This window comes from Heptranchias perlo, chromosome 11 (genome assembly GCF_035084215.1).
Source record: "Heptranchias perlo isolate sHepPer1 chromosome 11, sHepPer1.hap1, whole genome shotgun sequence".
In the NCBI taxonomy this organism is placed as follows: Eukaryota; Metazoa; Chordata; class Chondrichthyes; order Hexanchiformes; family Hexanchidae; genus Heptranchias; species Heptranchias perlo.
Window position 1 is genome coordinate 20,796,359 of NC_090335.1, and position 15,200 is coordinate 20,811,558.

At 44.2% G+C, this 15,200-nt stretch overlaps 1 protein-coding gene and 1 long non-coding RNA gene across 5 annotated transcripts in view; one reads left to right on the top strand and one right to left on the bottom strand.

Annotated features, from left to right (window-relative positions):
* Positions 1–15,200, bottom strand: part of nhsb (Nance-Horan syndrome b (congenital cataracts and dental anomalies)) — a 417,867-nt gene that overhangs the window by 313,103 nt on the left and 89,564 nt on the right. The window lies entirely within an intron of this gene.
* LOC137327156 (uncharacterized) lies at positions 2,676–7,587 on the top strand. The gene is made up of 2 exons (XR_010964377.1): positions 2,676–3,830; positions 6,539–7,587. It is a non-coding gene; the product is annotated as an uncharacterized lncRNA (long non-coding RNA).

A 15,200-nucleotide genomic window follows, 5' to 3' on the forward strand; every position in this document is an offset into this window, starting at 1 on the left:
CAAACTGTAACACACCACCTGCTCGCTGAGACCAGGAACTGAGCCTGGGATCTTTGTGGTCTTTTTGTGCCTCAGTTTCAAATGGGGGAAGAACGTTTGCCAACTGAATTATTGTGGGAGCCTCCCCAAAAGTTTGTAAAATAAAATTTCACCAACGCATAGAATATATGACACAATTACAAATATATTTTAAAATGCCATTACTAAGAATTGAGAAATGTAAGGAATCTTACAACACCAGGTTATAATCCAACAGTTTTATTTGAAAATCACAAGCTTTCGGTGATCACCAGGCATTGTTCTGTGACTATATATGCGGTGCTTTTATGGAAACCTTCACACACCTGACGAAGGAGAAAAGCTCCGAAAGCTTGTGATTTTCAAATAAAACTGCTGGACTATAACCTGGTGTTGTAAGATTCCTTACATTTGTCCACCCCAGTCCATCACCGGCATCTCCACATCATAAGAATTGAGATGTACAGCTCCTTTAATATTGTACTCAGATTTTTGTTTTAGTTTAGCAATCCTAACCCGCACCAATACTCGCTCACCCATTACCCCTGTGCTCGCTCACCTACCTTGGCACCTGGTCTACTAACACCTTGAATTTAAAATTTTCAGGCTTGCGTTCAAATCTCCTCCTGGCCTCAGCCCTCCCCATTTCTGTAACCTTCTCCAGTCCTACCACTCCCCTGCGTTCCTGCAATTCTGGCCTCTTAAGCATTCCCCTCTCCCTTTGCCCCACCATTGGCACCTGTGCTTTCAGCCATCTAGGCCCTAAGATCTGGAATTCCCTCCCTGTCACTCCACCTCTTTACCCTCCTTTAAGATGCTTCATAAAACCTATCTCTTTCATCCAGCTTTTAGCCACCCCATCTAATATCTCCTTCATTGCTCAATGTCAAATTTTGTCTGATAACGCTCCTGTGAAGTGCCTTGGGATGTTTTCCTATGTTAAAGATGCTACATAAATGCAAGGTGTTTTTGTTGGTGACATGTACAATGAATGTGTGTAATTTACGTTCTTGTGCTTATCAGTGCCCTTCTCACACTAAGGCCCCGATACTACCAGGGAGGTGGGTTGGCAGCAGGGGGTTGACTGGGCGAGTGGGTAACCTGCCCAGTAAAATCGGTGGGCTCCCCATGCGATCGCGAGTAAATTGAAGCCACTTACCTTGGCTTCCGGGTTTCCCGTTGGAAACCTGTGCAGTGGGCGGACTGCACACCCGCATCGCAGGCTGTCAGCTGGAGGAGTTCTATTTAAAGGGGCAGTCCTCCAATGCTGCTCCTGCAGCAAACAGCCAAAATTACAGCATGGAGCAGCCCAGGGGAAAGGCTGCTCCCAGGTTTAATGATTCCTCACTTCAGGTCTTACTGGATGGGGTGAGGAGGAGGAGGAGGAGAGATCTTCTACCCGGTGGACGGGAGGAAGTGGCCTGCCTCTGCCACCAAGAAGGCCTGGCTCGAGGTGGCAGAGGAGGTCAGCAGCACCACCAACATATCCCACACCTGGTTTACAGTGCAGGAACCGCTTCAATGACCTAACTAGGTCAGCCAAAGTGAGCACACTTACTCACTCTCCTACACTCCGTCTTCCACATCACCGCCCCCACCCCGCAACTCCTTCTGCACTGCCAACACTACCCTGTCACATCACTCCTCACACCCACTCAAACCTCATCCTCATCTTACCTGCACTTACTCACCTCCCCAGTACTCATCCCACCACTACCACTCAACCCAATCCTCATACAATCTCATGGCTGTGTCTTATACTCACCCTCTGATGCATCTCTTTCACGGTCACCCTCACCCAACCTGCCACTACCTCTGCTGCAGCCACAGGGGATTCATCACGTATGAGTAGTAGGACGTGTAAGGCAAAGGTTTTGTGAGCACAAAAGGGATGCATAAGGGTGTTTGACGGTTTGTCATGTTTTTTATTTATATTTGATTTTGGTTCAACTCACATTAAATATTATATTGTCACCACTACTGCCAAGTCTTGGCCATTCTTGACTGGCTTGTGCAATAAGTCCCTTTCATGAGGTTCTCCATGAACACCCACACTTGATGCCACCCATTGGGTCCCCTACAGTGGGTGTATGTAAAGTTGCACAACTATTTTGTGCAGGTGCCTGTGGCGCAGCACTGTGTTGTGGAGCTCCGTGTGGACGGCGTGCCTGGCGAGGCTGGTGATGTTGCTCGTCCTCGGATGAAGCGATGAATGCAGCCATGGCGCCCCCCCATCCTGACGGTGTGAGTTTGAGAGGGTCTGCAAAGTAGGTAAATGTGTTTGCACCGCAGAAGTTAGGGTATAAATTAATAATTTTGAGTAGAAAGACAAAGGTGTTGCAGCCAAAAATTTGTCTGAAGTGACAGAGTGCCCTGCTTCAATATTCCCCCCCAACTGTCAAAAAATCCTTTGCATCTCCCACTGGCTGCTGACTGAAACACGTCTGCTCCAACAGGGAGTGTTTCCCACAACAGCACGGGAAACACGCTGAGGATCCTTCAAAATTGCACCCCTGCCAAAATCTCCTGTCAACGAGGTCTGTCAACTAGGTAAGTAAGAATTTAAATTGTCATCGTCCTGCAAGCGGGAGCTGCGCGCGCACCCGAACGTGTCACTGGGGATCCCGGAAGTGGGCTGGTTGGAGCCGGGCTCTGGACCCGATCCGGGATTCCCTGATTTCACGAGCCCCCCCCTGCCCCCAACGCACCCGTTCGGCCATCCTAAAATCGACCCCCAACAGACTGTGTTATCACTTATCAGGATATCATTTCTTTAGATTTGTTGGTGATTAAAATATGTAAAAGTCAAATACACAATAATAAATGGTTATGAGAGGGCGGTCGAAGACGGTTAAAAGGAATATTACAGGCAAAGACATCAGCCCCCATTTTAACCTGGGGCAAGAGGCGACAGTGGGGTTGGTGAGACTAGCGGCAGGCCTTCCCCAACTTGCCGGGGTGAGGTCCCGGCCATTTTAATCGTGGGCCTCAGTACCACACTGAAGGAACGATTGCCACTTGTATCCGTTGGGAATGATGTGGAGACGAATGGGCGTGCGGGAGCGGTGTGTGTGTGTGTGCGGCAGACCATCGCCGAGGACCCGCAGGAACGTTTCCTAGCAACCAGATAAGTGGGGGAGGGGAGGGGAACGGACACGATCGTGGTTGGGGGGAACCCAGAGCTCCACAAGGAAACCGTAAAAAGAAAGAAAAAAACAAAATTGACCTCCCTTAGTGGCTCTCTTCTGGGCCTGCTCCTCCGTGTCGTCTGGTGTTGCCGGTGAGGCCGCTACCGTCCGCCAAACAAGCGACTATACCATAAAATGGTGCCGGGGCCTGAATGATGTCAGCAGACCCCGACTTTTGAATTTCAATGAGGGCCTCACCTGCCTGTGGGGTCAGACGCTGCCTGAAAGCGCCATCCCTACCCCCACCCGCCCTATTTTCGTTGGGCACAGGGGTTTAAGATCAGCTCTCTTATGTTTTGTTGCTTAGCGATCGCCTCACAGGGGAAATCAAAGTTAAATCTGAAACATGGAGATAAGACTGACTTGGACAGGCTTTTTCTCTCAGCTACACACATGCAAGTGAAAAAATAAGAAATCAAGTTGATGATTGCCCGGGCCGCTGAACAAAGATGTGCCCCTTCTACTGATCTCCGACACAATCTTCCCAATTCAAAGGTTGATTCCAGTAAAGGATCCGCAAGACGTCCCCTCCAAACAGGAAATGCTTTTGCACCTGAGCAGCTAATAATAGCTCAGGTCCCGCAGACCATGATTTAATGTATGCTAGTGCGTGCCAATGATCAGGTAAATGGGAGATTATTATCACAAGGTTCTTTGTTAAGAAGGTAAAACACAGAACTAGTCACTGCATACCATAGGAACCTGGCCCATAAATGTACCTGACATGAGAACAATTTCGTCTTTTCAGGATAAGTTTTCAAAATGCTTGTTGTGGCTACTTCAGCAGAGGCCCACTCCAGTCCAGCCAGGTATCTGGATCCAGTCCATGTTTTCTGTCATGTAGAATCCACACTTTGTGGATACTGTAGTTCCAAATAAATCACTGCAGCAATGTACAAAAGTCTATTTGCTCTGCCTTGTATTTCCAATTTAAAGACATAAACAGTTCATAATGAATCATCTGAGACCCACTTCTTCTACTTTCCTACCACTTTGTAGGGGTTTTATTTGGGAGTGGGGGGAATCTCAGTGTTTACAGTTTTGAAATTCCGAAAACCTGAGATTGGAATTAATTGCAGTGAAGTGTTTTATGTCATTCAACTGTATAATGATCATTAGTGTGTTTGTTTTCAATATATCCCTCTGCTGATAAAAAAAAATACACTGACACATTGCATTCTTCAAAAAGAATACTTGGCTTTGGGAACATTTGTTTTTAACTTGATGTGATTTTTGAAGACCTTTGTTTTAAGCAATTTTTGGTTGATGTAACTGAGCTCAGCGTCAGCAACGCCTGTAATCTCTGGAATGTTCTGCGTCTGCTGGAGCTGCCAACTTTAAGGGCCTTTTCAAAGTCATCAATTTAATTTATACTATCCAGTAACCCTTTTTGTGAAGTACACGTTTAGGTATTGGGTGAGAACAAGATCAGACCTGGCTCCGATGCCCCTGAAGGTCACCTAGCCTGCTGACACTCATTGCCCGGGCAATGGGTGAGGTACTAGAGAGCCAGAGCCTGTGGAAAAGTTATTCAGAGAAATGGTTCCCAATGTTCTTATGCTGAGGTGTGACTGAATAGACATTGGGTACCCTCCAACAAGTGGCCATTCCTTGGATGAGAGGCCTGACAGTGAGTGAGAGCAGACTATTTTACCTTGAGAGACATCACAGCTGAGCCCATACTGCCCTAACCCAATGCCCACCCACATTCACTTTCCCAGAGGTCAATGGACAGCGATCGGGAGCAGGAACCCTGGCTGATTTTTCCCTACCAGAGCCCAAGGATGCTCAGATCAATTGTAGCACCTCAATTACCTCCCTGGCTGGGATCACCTAACTCAGCGCAGACAGGCAATGAACTAGGAATTTTTAGGTCTATATATCTTAGCGTATGTGACAGGGAGCCATTGGGGCAGACAAATGAAATATAAGTTTGAAGAAAATGACTAGTTTTAATTTATTTCAGCTGCAGTATAAATAGAATGTACAATCGATGCTTATCCCACTCATAACTCATGCCTGTTACTTGTCATTGTAAAGGCTCATTTACTCATGAGATAGATTATCTCCGTGTTCACTATTTCCTAGCCACCATTTGTTGAGCGGAAGATAAACCAGAGGTTATTATTACCGCTTTAAAGTAGTTTATCAAGGTGAGCGAAAGATGACAAAAGAAATGGAAGAGAAATGCCAGGGGTCCTAGTTTACCGCAAGATGTTTTGCCAACACTGGTTTCCATTTCCTTTCTGAATGAGGGGGCTTCAGAAATTTACTGTCACTGTTATAAGACTTGTGGTGCTAGGGGCCTGTCCCACAGACCCATAGACAGCTAACAGTGTAAACGCAAAGATGATGAGAGGGCACTGAAAGGTTATCACTGATATGAACTCCCTGAGAAATAAAAGTCCTCTATTAAAACTCCCACAGAGCATCTCATTCGTTCCCTGCAATAAGAAACTTTGTATCATGCAACAATTCACCACATTTACTTCATTGGTATGATTTAATAAATTTCAATCCAACCAAATAATCTTTAGTGCAGTAAAATCATATGTTGCTCACGTAATGCCATCAATTGCATTTGACTTAAAAAATTAGGCCCCTTGCATATGTTAACTTCCTACATTACAACCATGATTACAGTTCAAAATACTTCATTGGCACTTTGGGGCGTCCTGAGGTCGTGAAAGGCACTATATAAATGCAAGTCTTTCTTTCTTACAGTGCTCCATTCACAGCTGTAGGCATGTGAGACTTGTGTACGTGCAACATAGGCAAGGGACCTAATGCTTGTTTTAAGTAGCCGCCAGAGATGCCTGAATAAATCGCCCTATCCAATATGGGATTGGACGTATTCCAAGGAGTTCTTGGGTTGTGCGACACTGCCCCGCAAAATTGGTATTTTTTGCCCCTGTTTTGGGCCTGGAAAATGGGTGCAATGAGGACCCTTATCTACCCCAGTACCCCCTTCAACGGAAGCATTATCTCACATAAATATCCAGATTGTAAGCAGGCAATGTTAAATTTATAAAATGCTGGTTTATATCAATTTTGAGGGAATTCAAAGAACTTAAGATATTAATACAGTTAAAAATAATGAGCTGTTAAGATGTCCTGTTTAAACAAACAATACTAATACATCAAAATAACCATTAGTATTTGCAAAGGGAGCATGGAAGCACTAATTTCCATAAAAAGGGTTGCCATGGTAAAGTATCTTAGAAGATATTTTACCATCTTCATTCCCGAGGGAGAATGCAAATGTATTATTTTATTCTAGTATTAATACAAAGCAAGGTAAAATATGAAAACAGCATTGAAAATGTTTGCAGGTTATGCAACCTATTACAGTGGGTGTACAGCAGATTTTCCAGAACAGATTGCCCGTGGTTATTCCAGGCGCGACGGCGACTCAAAGAAAATCCATGGTACAGTAAGGCTGCCCCTTTAGGAGTGGCCGTACGGACAGGCTGAAATCTGACCCTCGATGGATGGGCTTTCACAGAAATGAATGGAAATTGGGACTTCTCACAAACTTTCTCTCCCGCCTCCGTGCAGGGTGTAAGGCTGCCTGCAGGCTCACTCCTGTGGCTCGGACTCTCGGAGGCTTTCAGTGAAGCAATGACCCGGCTCCTGCCGCAATCCATCGCTAACGGGCATGGCACACGTTGAAAACATGCAGGAGGCTGTGCCAACACCTCGCCCGCACGTATCACTGGGAAAACAAGTCATCGTTGTAGTGCATGCAGAGGTTGGACCACAGGAAACTTTCTGCTGTCATTTATTATTGGGGTTTCCTTTCTTTGGTAACGCTGTGACGATAACAGCTTGATGCTCGAGGCAGGGACTAATGTGTATTCCTCAGAGGCTGATAACAAATGGTACTGGTGGGATTGTTTATATTTAAATGTTGTGCTTCAGTTTGTCAACTTTCTCTCTCCATAATTATGAAGGGGTTCGATAGGGTGGGTGTGGACAAACTGTTTCCACTTATGGGTGAATCCAGAACAAGGGGGGAGTAAATATAACATGACCACTAACAGATCAAATAAGGAATTTCTTTACACAGAGAGTGGGGAGAATGTGGATCTCGCTGCCACATGGAGGGTTGAAGCAGACAACATTGGTGCATTTAAGGGGAGGCTTGATGCCTACATGAGGGAGAAGGGAATGGAGGGGGGTGGTAGTGGGAAGAGGTATTAGGGAGGGAGGAGGTTCCTGTGGAGGCATAGACCAATTGAGCCTCATGATGTGTTTCTGTGCTGTGGATTCTATGTAATCTCTCTTTGTTTTTCTCAGATTAATGAGGGATCAGTACTGTTTGTCTCCGATTCCCTCAGACACACCTCTAATGTACACATAAACTGAATTTTAAAAAATTGATTCAGCCGTCCCTGGTGTGCTTTCAATGAAACTTTAGCTATTCAGGCAGCAGTTTATTTTTCCCATTTCAAGAAGCTTTTACAAAAGGTTAGTGCTCTAACCTTGAAGGCATGCCAATGGGAACTATTAATTTGAAGAGCTCTACAATCCAACATGTTCTGAAGAGAAATGGCTTGTTAGTGCCTCTTGGGTCATTTTTTGATCACATGTTTCACGCTGCCAATCATGGCCGACCTGTGTATAATCCCTGTGCACTGTAATCGCAGGGGTTGAAATCTCTCTATGGGATATTTGCAATGCATTCTGATTAAATTCTGTCTGCTGAAGAAGTAACTCAATTTTAACCCAATGAAAGCTTCACTCCAATGACATTATTAATTGGGTCAGTGAATTCCCAGCTATTAGCTCCCATTCATAATGTCACTAAAATAAAGAATGACTTGCATTTATATAGCGCCTTTCACGACCACAGGATGTGCCAAAGCAGCCAATGAAGTACTTCTGAAGTGTAGTCACTGTAATGTAAGAAACCTGGCAGCTAATTTGCGCACAGCAAGGTCCCACAAAGAGCAATGAGATAATGACCAGATAATCTGCTTTAGTGATGGTGGTTGAGGGATAAATATTTGCCGGGACACTGGGGAGAACTCTCCTGCTCTACTTCGAAATAGTGGCATGGGATTTTTTACGTCCACATGAAAGGGCCAGGGTTTAACGTCTCATCCGAAGGACGGCACCTCCAACAATGCAGCACTCCCTCAGTACTGCACTGAAGTGTCAGCCTGGATTTGGTGCTCAAGTCTCTGGAGAGAATACTTATAGCAATTCAGATGAATACAGTTCCCTTTTAAGTGGATACTAGCCAGCCGACACCATAGGTGGATTCCAGTTCAAAGCACACATTCAGTTCTTTCCCACTTCCATCATCCTTTACATCTACACTACAGGAGGGAAGGTTGACCCCACAGAAGCAGTTGAACCTGTTCTTTGGTTGACCAGAGGTGTTGCATTGACACAAAAATGGTGTCAGCTGCCATCTCGTCAGTTTTCTCTCGTTTACTAGATGATTGAGCCGAGGATGTCAAAAGCATTCCTCTGGGAATCCCACGGGATTTAACTGGTTGCAGGGACCATGCACCTCCTGAGCTGTGGTTGAATCATGCTGACAGTACTGGCACATTATTCTGAAACCACTTGCTTCTGCAGACTGCGGAGGAGTGGGATCTTTCTCATCCCGATGGAGTGGAACTCCCATTTCTGCTACTGACTAAATTCATAGTGCAGCTATTCAGATAAGGAAAGCATGCTAGCATAACATCAACACAACAGCAACAGGCAAAAGGACACGTCCCATTTCTTTCAGATAGATCCCTTAAAATAAAGCACATCTGCTTACAGCATCTGGTTTGTGCTATGTAGATTCCAGAAAGTCTAAACAGCAGACAACAATTATACATTAATGATGGCACTCAGTCGCTGCACTGATAATAGGAAGACCCAGTAACTATAGTAACAGTGTACCCTCTACCCTCAGTGTTGTGAGCAGCAGTTCCAATCCCATACTTGACTGGCTCATGTTTCCTCGCTTGACCAGTTTTAGCAATTTTGCCTACAATGGTAGACCACTTCCCATGGACCAACACAATCTCAAAGAGAGACAAAAGCCTTTCTCATCCATACGGCATAGACTTGTTGGGCCTAGTGGCCTGTTTCTGTGCTGTAACATTCTAGGTAATGCTATGATAATGTAATCGATACAGCAATTCTCAATAGTGTGAAGATCTTCTCCTCATGGACAAAAACACAAAACCCACACAAAACCCTGCCGGGAAGAAAAACTTTTAAATTGTTCGTACCGGCTGTGTTACAAACAAACTCATATCCTATTGGCCAACTCAAGCAGCAGACCACCCTGATGAATGATGAAAGTGTGATGGATCGAATGGAGGGAAAAAAGGAAGAAAAAGTAAAGTAGGAGTGCACCATGAATAGAAAGCGTCACTCCGTCAGTCTCAGTGTGTGATCATGTTTTCCCCAGGCCTCAGGCAGATCCTGGGCCTTTCCTGCATGCTGCTCATGTTGCTAATAGACAACAGGAATCTAATTAGCACATATTTGCTACTTATCTGGATCAGGACTTCCATTTAATGTGCTTCAGTAGAAATGCTACATTTGTGTTCCATTCTCTAATCAGAATTACTCTTGGATCAGGGCTTCCATGTAATGAGTTTGAAAGATGTTACTTTAATTTACTTTAGGCAGAGGGAGCAGGATTCAGTCATCTTTTAAAATAATTGTACAACATATTTTGCCAGTCGGCTTAGAGCAATTTTTCTGTCAAGAGCAAAAATGAAATGGGAACTGGGTAATATGACTGGTTAATACTCTTATTGTTTCACCTCTGGGTTCAAATTCAGCCCTGACTGATGGAATAAAAATGTCTTGGTTTTCTGCTGATTGTAAGAGTCCCACATGAAATGAGTTGGACTGTCTCAACTCAGTTCCAGAGTATTTATATAACATAGGACAAAGTATTTTAATATTCAATATTCATCAAGGGATGTGTCTAAAAACCTTTCATGTATCAAGACATCCCAAGGGTATGAGTGGCAGAAGTTTATGTAGAATGGAGCTCGGGAGGCTGGCAAGAAAAGCATTAGGGAAACCAATTACACTGAAGAAGGCATGGATGAGCATTTTGGTGTTGGGCCGGGGTGAGGTAAGGATGTAGGTCAGAAATATTATGGAAGTGGAAGTAAATGGTCTAGGTAATGTGAGATTTGAGGCTTAGCTCATGGTCAAACAAAACATGAGCTAAAGTGGCTTAGAGGTAGCACTCTTGTCTTGAGAAATCTAGAAGGTTATGGGTTCAATCCCCACTACAGGGACTTGAGCATTAGTAAAGTACTGAGGGAGTGCTGCACTGTTGGAGGTGCCATCTTTTAGAGGAGACGTTTAACCCGTCTGCCCTCTCAGAGGGATGTAAAAGATCTTGTGGCATGATTCACAGAAGAGCAGGTGAGTTCTCCCTGGTGTCCTAGCCAATATTTATCCCTCAACCAAAACTTAAAACAGATTATTTGGTCATTTATTTAATTGCTATTTGTGGGAGCTTGCTCTGCACAAATTGGCTGCCACATTTCCTGCATTACAACAGTGACTGTTCAAATGTACGCCATTGGCTGTAAAGCGGTCGTGAAAGGCGTTATATAATGCAAGCCTTTCTATTTTTTTAATGAAAGTCACACACCACTCGATTCAGTGAGCAACTGAAACCCTTTAGTTAATGTCAAAATATTACCTCAAATTGATATTCTGGATTACTTGCATGCAGGTTTCAATGATGCGGAGATGATTTTCTGAAAAGTATTTACTACAACACTGAGCTTAGCAACTTGAGTGATAAACTGATGACAAGCCTCACTTCAGATTCCAGTGGTCTGCAGCACAGAGATGGTTGTGGGAAATGGAAAGGTCATACTGTTGCTTTTCTGCGGTTGGAGATTATGGAACATTGTTCAGTGAGGAAGAAGAGAAGGAGCTTTTCTGTGCAGCTATTGTATTTTACCTGACCTGGAAGTCTTTAGTGCTGAGAGTGATTGCTAAAAGTGGCACTGTGTCCGATTCTCAGCCCTTGTCATGAACACAACAACAAAAAAAAAAATCACAAAAAAAAAGAAATGTTAAACAAATTGTTACAGCAGTCATGGAAGGCGAAGATCCCAATTACAGATTGCAAACTCCAATGATTGTAGTGTTATACCAAGCTATTCAAATGGGACCAATACGCCAGGGTAGTCTGATGGTTATGGCAAGAAACTAGCAACCCAGAGGGTGTGAGATCAAATTCCACGATAACAGTGAGATGGAATTCAATAAATTTGATTCATTGTAAAAGCTGCTGGAGTGTAAAAACTGATTCACTAATGTCCTTTGGGGAAGGGAACCTTACCCAGTGTAGCCTATTTGTGATCCCAGTCCCACAATTTTAAACTTAAATTGCAGGTGGGTTGGGGGCAGCAGGGCTGCGAAAATTGCAGAAATGCCGAGCGGGTTCGGAAGCCGGCTCCAACCCACCGACTTCCGAGTTTCCCACAGAAGCACCTGTGTGCGCGCGGGCGTCCCGAATCTGGAAGTCCCATCGGCTTATAGTTAAAGAACCAAATTTACCTCATTGAGGTACTTAAGGCACTTTCCTTGTGACATATTAGGGAGTCAGAATGATTTTTAACTTACCTGGTGGCTTTCCCATGACATCTGATTCACGCCTGGTGAAACCAGGGCCAAATCAGGGAATAAGAAACAAAATAAATTAAATAACAAACCACTGCACTAAGTTTAAACACAAAATCAACCTACCTTTCCACCCTGCCCCGATGTCCGAAGTCTCCCTCTCCGATCTCCCCCTCTTTCCCCTTTCCCCCCGATCTCCCCTCTACCCCCGATATTCCCCTCTCCCCCTCTATGTCCCCCTGATCTTCCCCTCTCCCCCTTGATCTTCCCCTCTCCCCCTTGATCTTCCCCTCTCCCCCTCCATGTCCCCCTGATCTTCCCCTCTCCCCCTTGATCTTCCCCTCTCCCCCGATCTTCCCCTCTCCCCCTCCATGTCCCCCTGATCTTCCCCTCTCCCCCCGATCTTCCCCTCTCCCCCTCCATGTCCCCCTGATCTTCCCTTCTCCCCCCCCCCCCGAACTTCCACTCTCCCAACCCCCCCCACCCCGATCTTCCGTTCCAGCACCAGATGACGTCTCGCTCTATCTCTTTCTCTGCCCCCACCCCACCGGCTGTCAATCAGGCTGGCTGCCAGGCGTGAAACCTGGAAAGAACTTTAATCGCCATCAATTACATTGCGATCGCGTCGGAAACGGTAAGTTTTGTTTATTCGGGTTTGCCACACGCACCTTCACCCCCCCCCCCACCCCCCCCCCCTCGTTGCCAACCTGCCACCATTTCAAAATTGAGCCTTTGTGGTTAACTGTTATTCGGCAATAACTGCTGCGTTGCCCACAGCTGAAGAAAAAAACATTGCTTCAAGCATTAAAACAGAAAGAACAGCGTCTTTCACAACCTCAGGATATCCCAAAGCGTTTTACAGCCAATTAAGTACTTCTTGAAGTGGAGTCACTGTTGTAATGTAAAATGGTAAGAATGGAACTTTAAATGTGGAGGTTAGCTAGTACAGGGTTAATCACCAATACTTGTTTTTCTTGAGGGTCACAATCCTCAGCCATTTCTTATACAAGGACTACTCTCAGCAACGTTCTAATTAACTGCAGCACTCACTGAGGGGATGCCAGTCTATGTCTGTCATTTCTCCACATCGCACGCTCATGATTTCAATTGTGTCATTTTGGAGAGTTGCCAAAATGTGACCAGGCATTTCCCCAAAGGAACAAAAAAATGTTAGGACCTATATATAGTCTTGGCTTGGCTCCTCTGCTAGATGACAAGAAAAAGGAGAGAGAGCAGCACTGAATCCCTTGTTCTCCCAATTTGCCTTCCTTGAACCCATGAATGGAGGCTCACATTGAGCAGCTGGTATGCTGAGGGCCACAGGTAAAATGGAGGTGGGCTGTTTTATGATTGCACTAAGCTAGCAGGATAGCAAAGTTTACTAATAACTGTAGAGCCTTGCTGTTTAATGCTCATTCTGCTTGCAAAAGGTTGCGATTATCCAGATTCAACTCCACCCACATCTCCTTTGTCCATCCTGGCAGAGAAACAGGTTTTTTTTTAATTGTTTTTTTAAAATGAACCATTATGTATATGTAATGGACGTACAATTATCATTTACCAAAATAATTGAAACTTTATCCTCAGTAAACTCCCATAAATGAAAGTAATTCCTCCTGTTTACACAGCGTCTTCCTTCTGGTTCTTGTGGCTTTTATTTCAGGCCTATAAATAGCCCTTAGAAATGCAATATGCAAATCCTGTCCTCTCTGATTTCATCCAAAATTAGAGCTTAGTTCAGTGACCTAGTTCGCTTAACCCCAAGTCTACCTCACTAAAGATGAACGCTCTCGATATTATTGAAGATTTACTCTACAGAAAATTACAACGATATGCTACATTGGAGGAAGAAAAGTCAGTGACTAATTAGTAATCGATCAATGAGTAATTGTGAGATTTAATTATTAAGGAATTTTCATTTTGCTGCAAGGGCCTAAAAATCAACACAAAAGTGAAATGAAGTTAAAAAGCAAATGCTGCACCTCTCCAAACATTTCCTGGGTCTGTCCTTTTCAACAAAGCCTTTTTCGGCACTTTGGAAGAATAAAGAAGATTTTCTTTCATCTAACATTTGTTAACACAAATCTGGTTAATCACAGCAACAGTAAACTGTCTTGTTAAACCAAAGATAGGATTCCCCTCCTCTAGGTCTTAGCATTCGAATGAGATGGAATCGAATTTCTCCTTCCCAATATTTAAAGTCAGATTATAGAAATATGCAGAACAATGTCATTTCCTAAATTTAATTTTCACAAGTATACAATAGGAACCGGCAGTTGGAATATGTTGGCTCTAATATTGGGGTTCTGGTTTCCCAGTGTATTTTACCCTAAACTGATGCGAGTGAGGACACATCCATATAGCATTAGTCAGCGAGCTGGCCATTTGTTTGTGCTTACTAGTCATGTTCCACAATATCATGTAATATTGCTGGAGAGAGCTAAACATCAATCTTAGCAAGGTTCCAGCTACAAACCTAGTCACTGGAATGTACCATAAGGTTGCCAACCCTCCAGGATTGTCCTGGAGTCTCCTGGAATTAAAAATTAATCTGGACACTGCAGCGAACAACTCAGGAGAAAAATTATAGCCGCATTAAAAAAAAATGTTCATTTTCTTTGAAACCTTTTGATTAGTTATGAAAATATTGCAGATGGGAAAAAAGGCTGTTTGACTGGGCAGGGCGGTTGGAGGCAGAAGAACATGTGATGAAACCTCTAGGAATATGTCCAACCAGAGTTGGCAGCCGAACCTACCAACAGAGCCATTTCAGGTGGCTGTGGACTGAAGACACTGCTGTGTAATCGGCCGGGCCAAGCTGCAAAGATTGCTGGCTACTACAAACTTTAGCCCCATACAGTTGGGCCTTTAACTGTGGTCTGGCCAGAGCAGCTGTTCACACTGAAATAGAACAACCTGCATTAAGAAAAAACACCTGAATTCAGCATGCTTCGAAAGAGGCCATTTAGATAACAAGAAACTTAAAAGTCGGATGTATTTTAAAATCTGACGTTTCACATTTTTCCACAGAGTGAAAGGCGCTATATCATAGGATCATAGAATCACAGAGCACAGAAGGAGGCCATTCTGCCCATCGTGCCTGGCCGGCTCTTTGAAACAGCTATCCAATTATTCTCACTCCCCATCTCATTCCCCGTAGCCCTGCAAAATTTTCCTTTTTAAGTATATATCTACTTCCCTTTTAAAAGTTGTTACTGAATCTGCTGACACCACCCTTTCAGGCAGCACATTCCACATGTTGACTATTTCTGTCTAATTACTTCTGTGCAACATTAAAATCCTAATATTCATTAAAAACTTGAACACTCATGCAAAGTAAAAACAGAAGATGCACAAACGCTCTCCATCAGAAACATT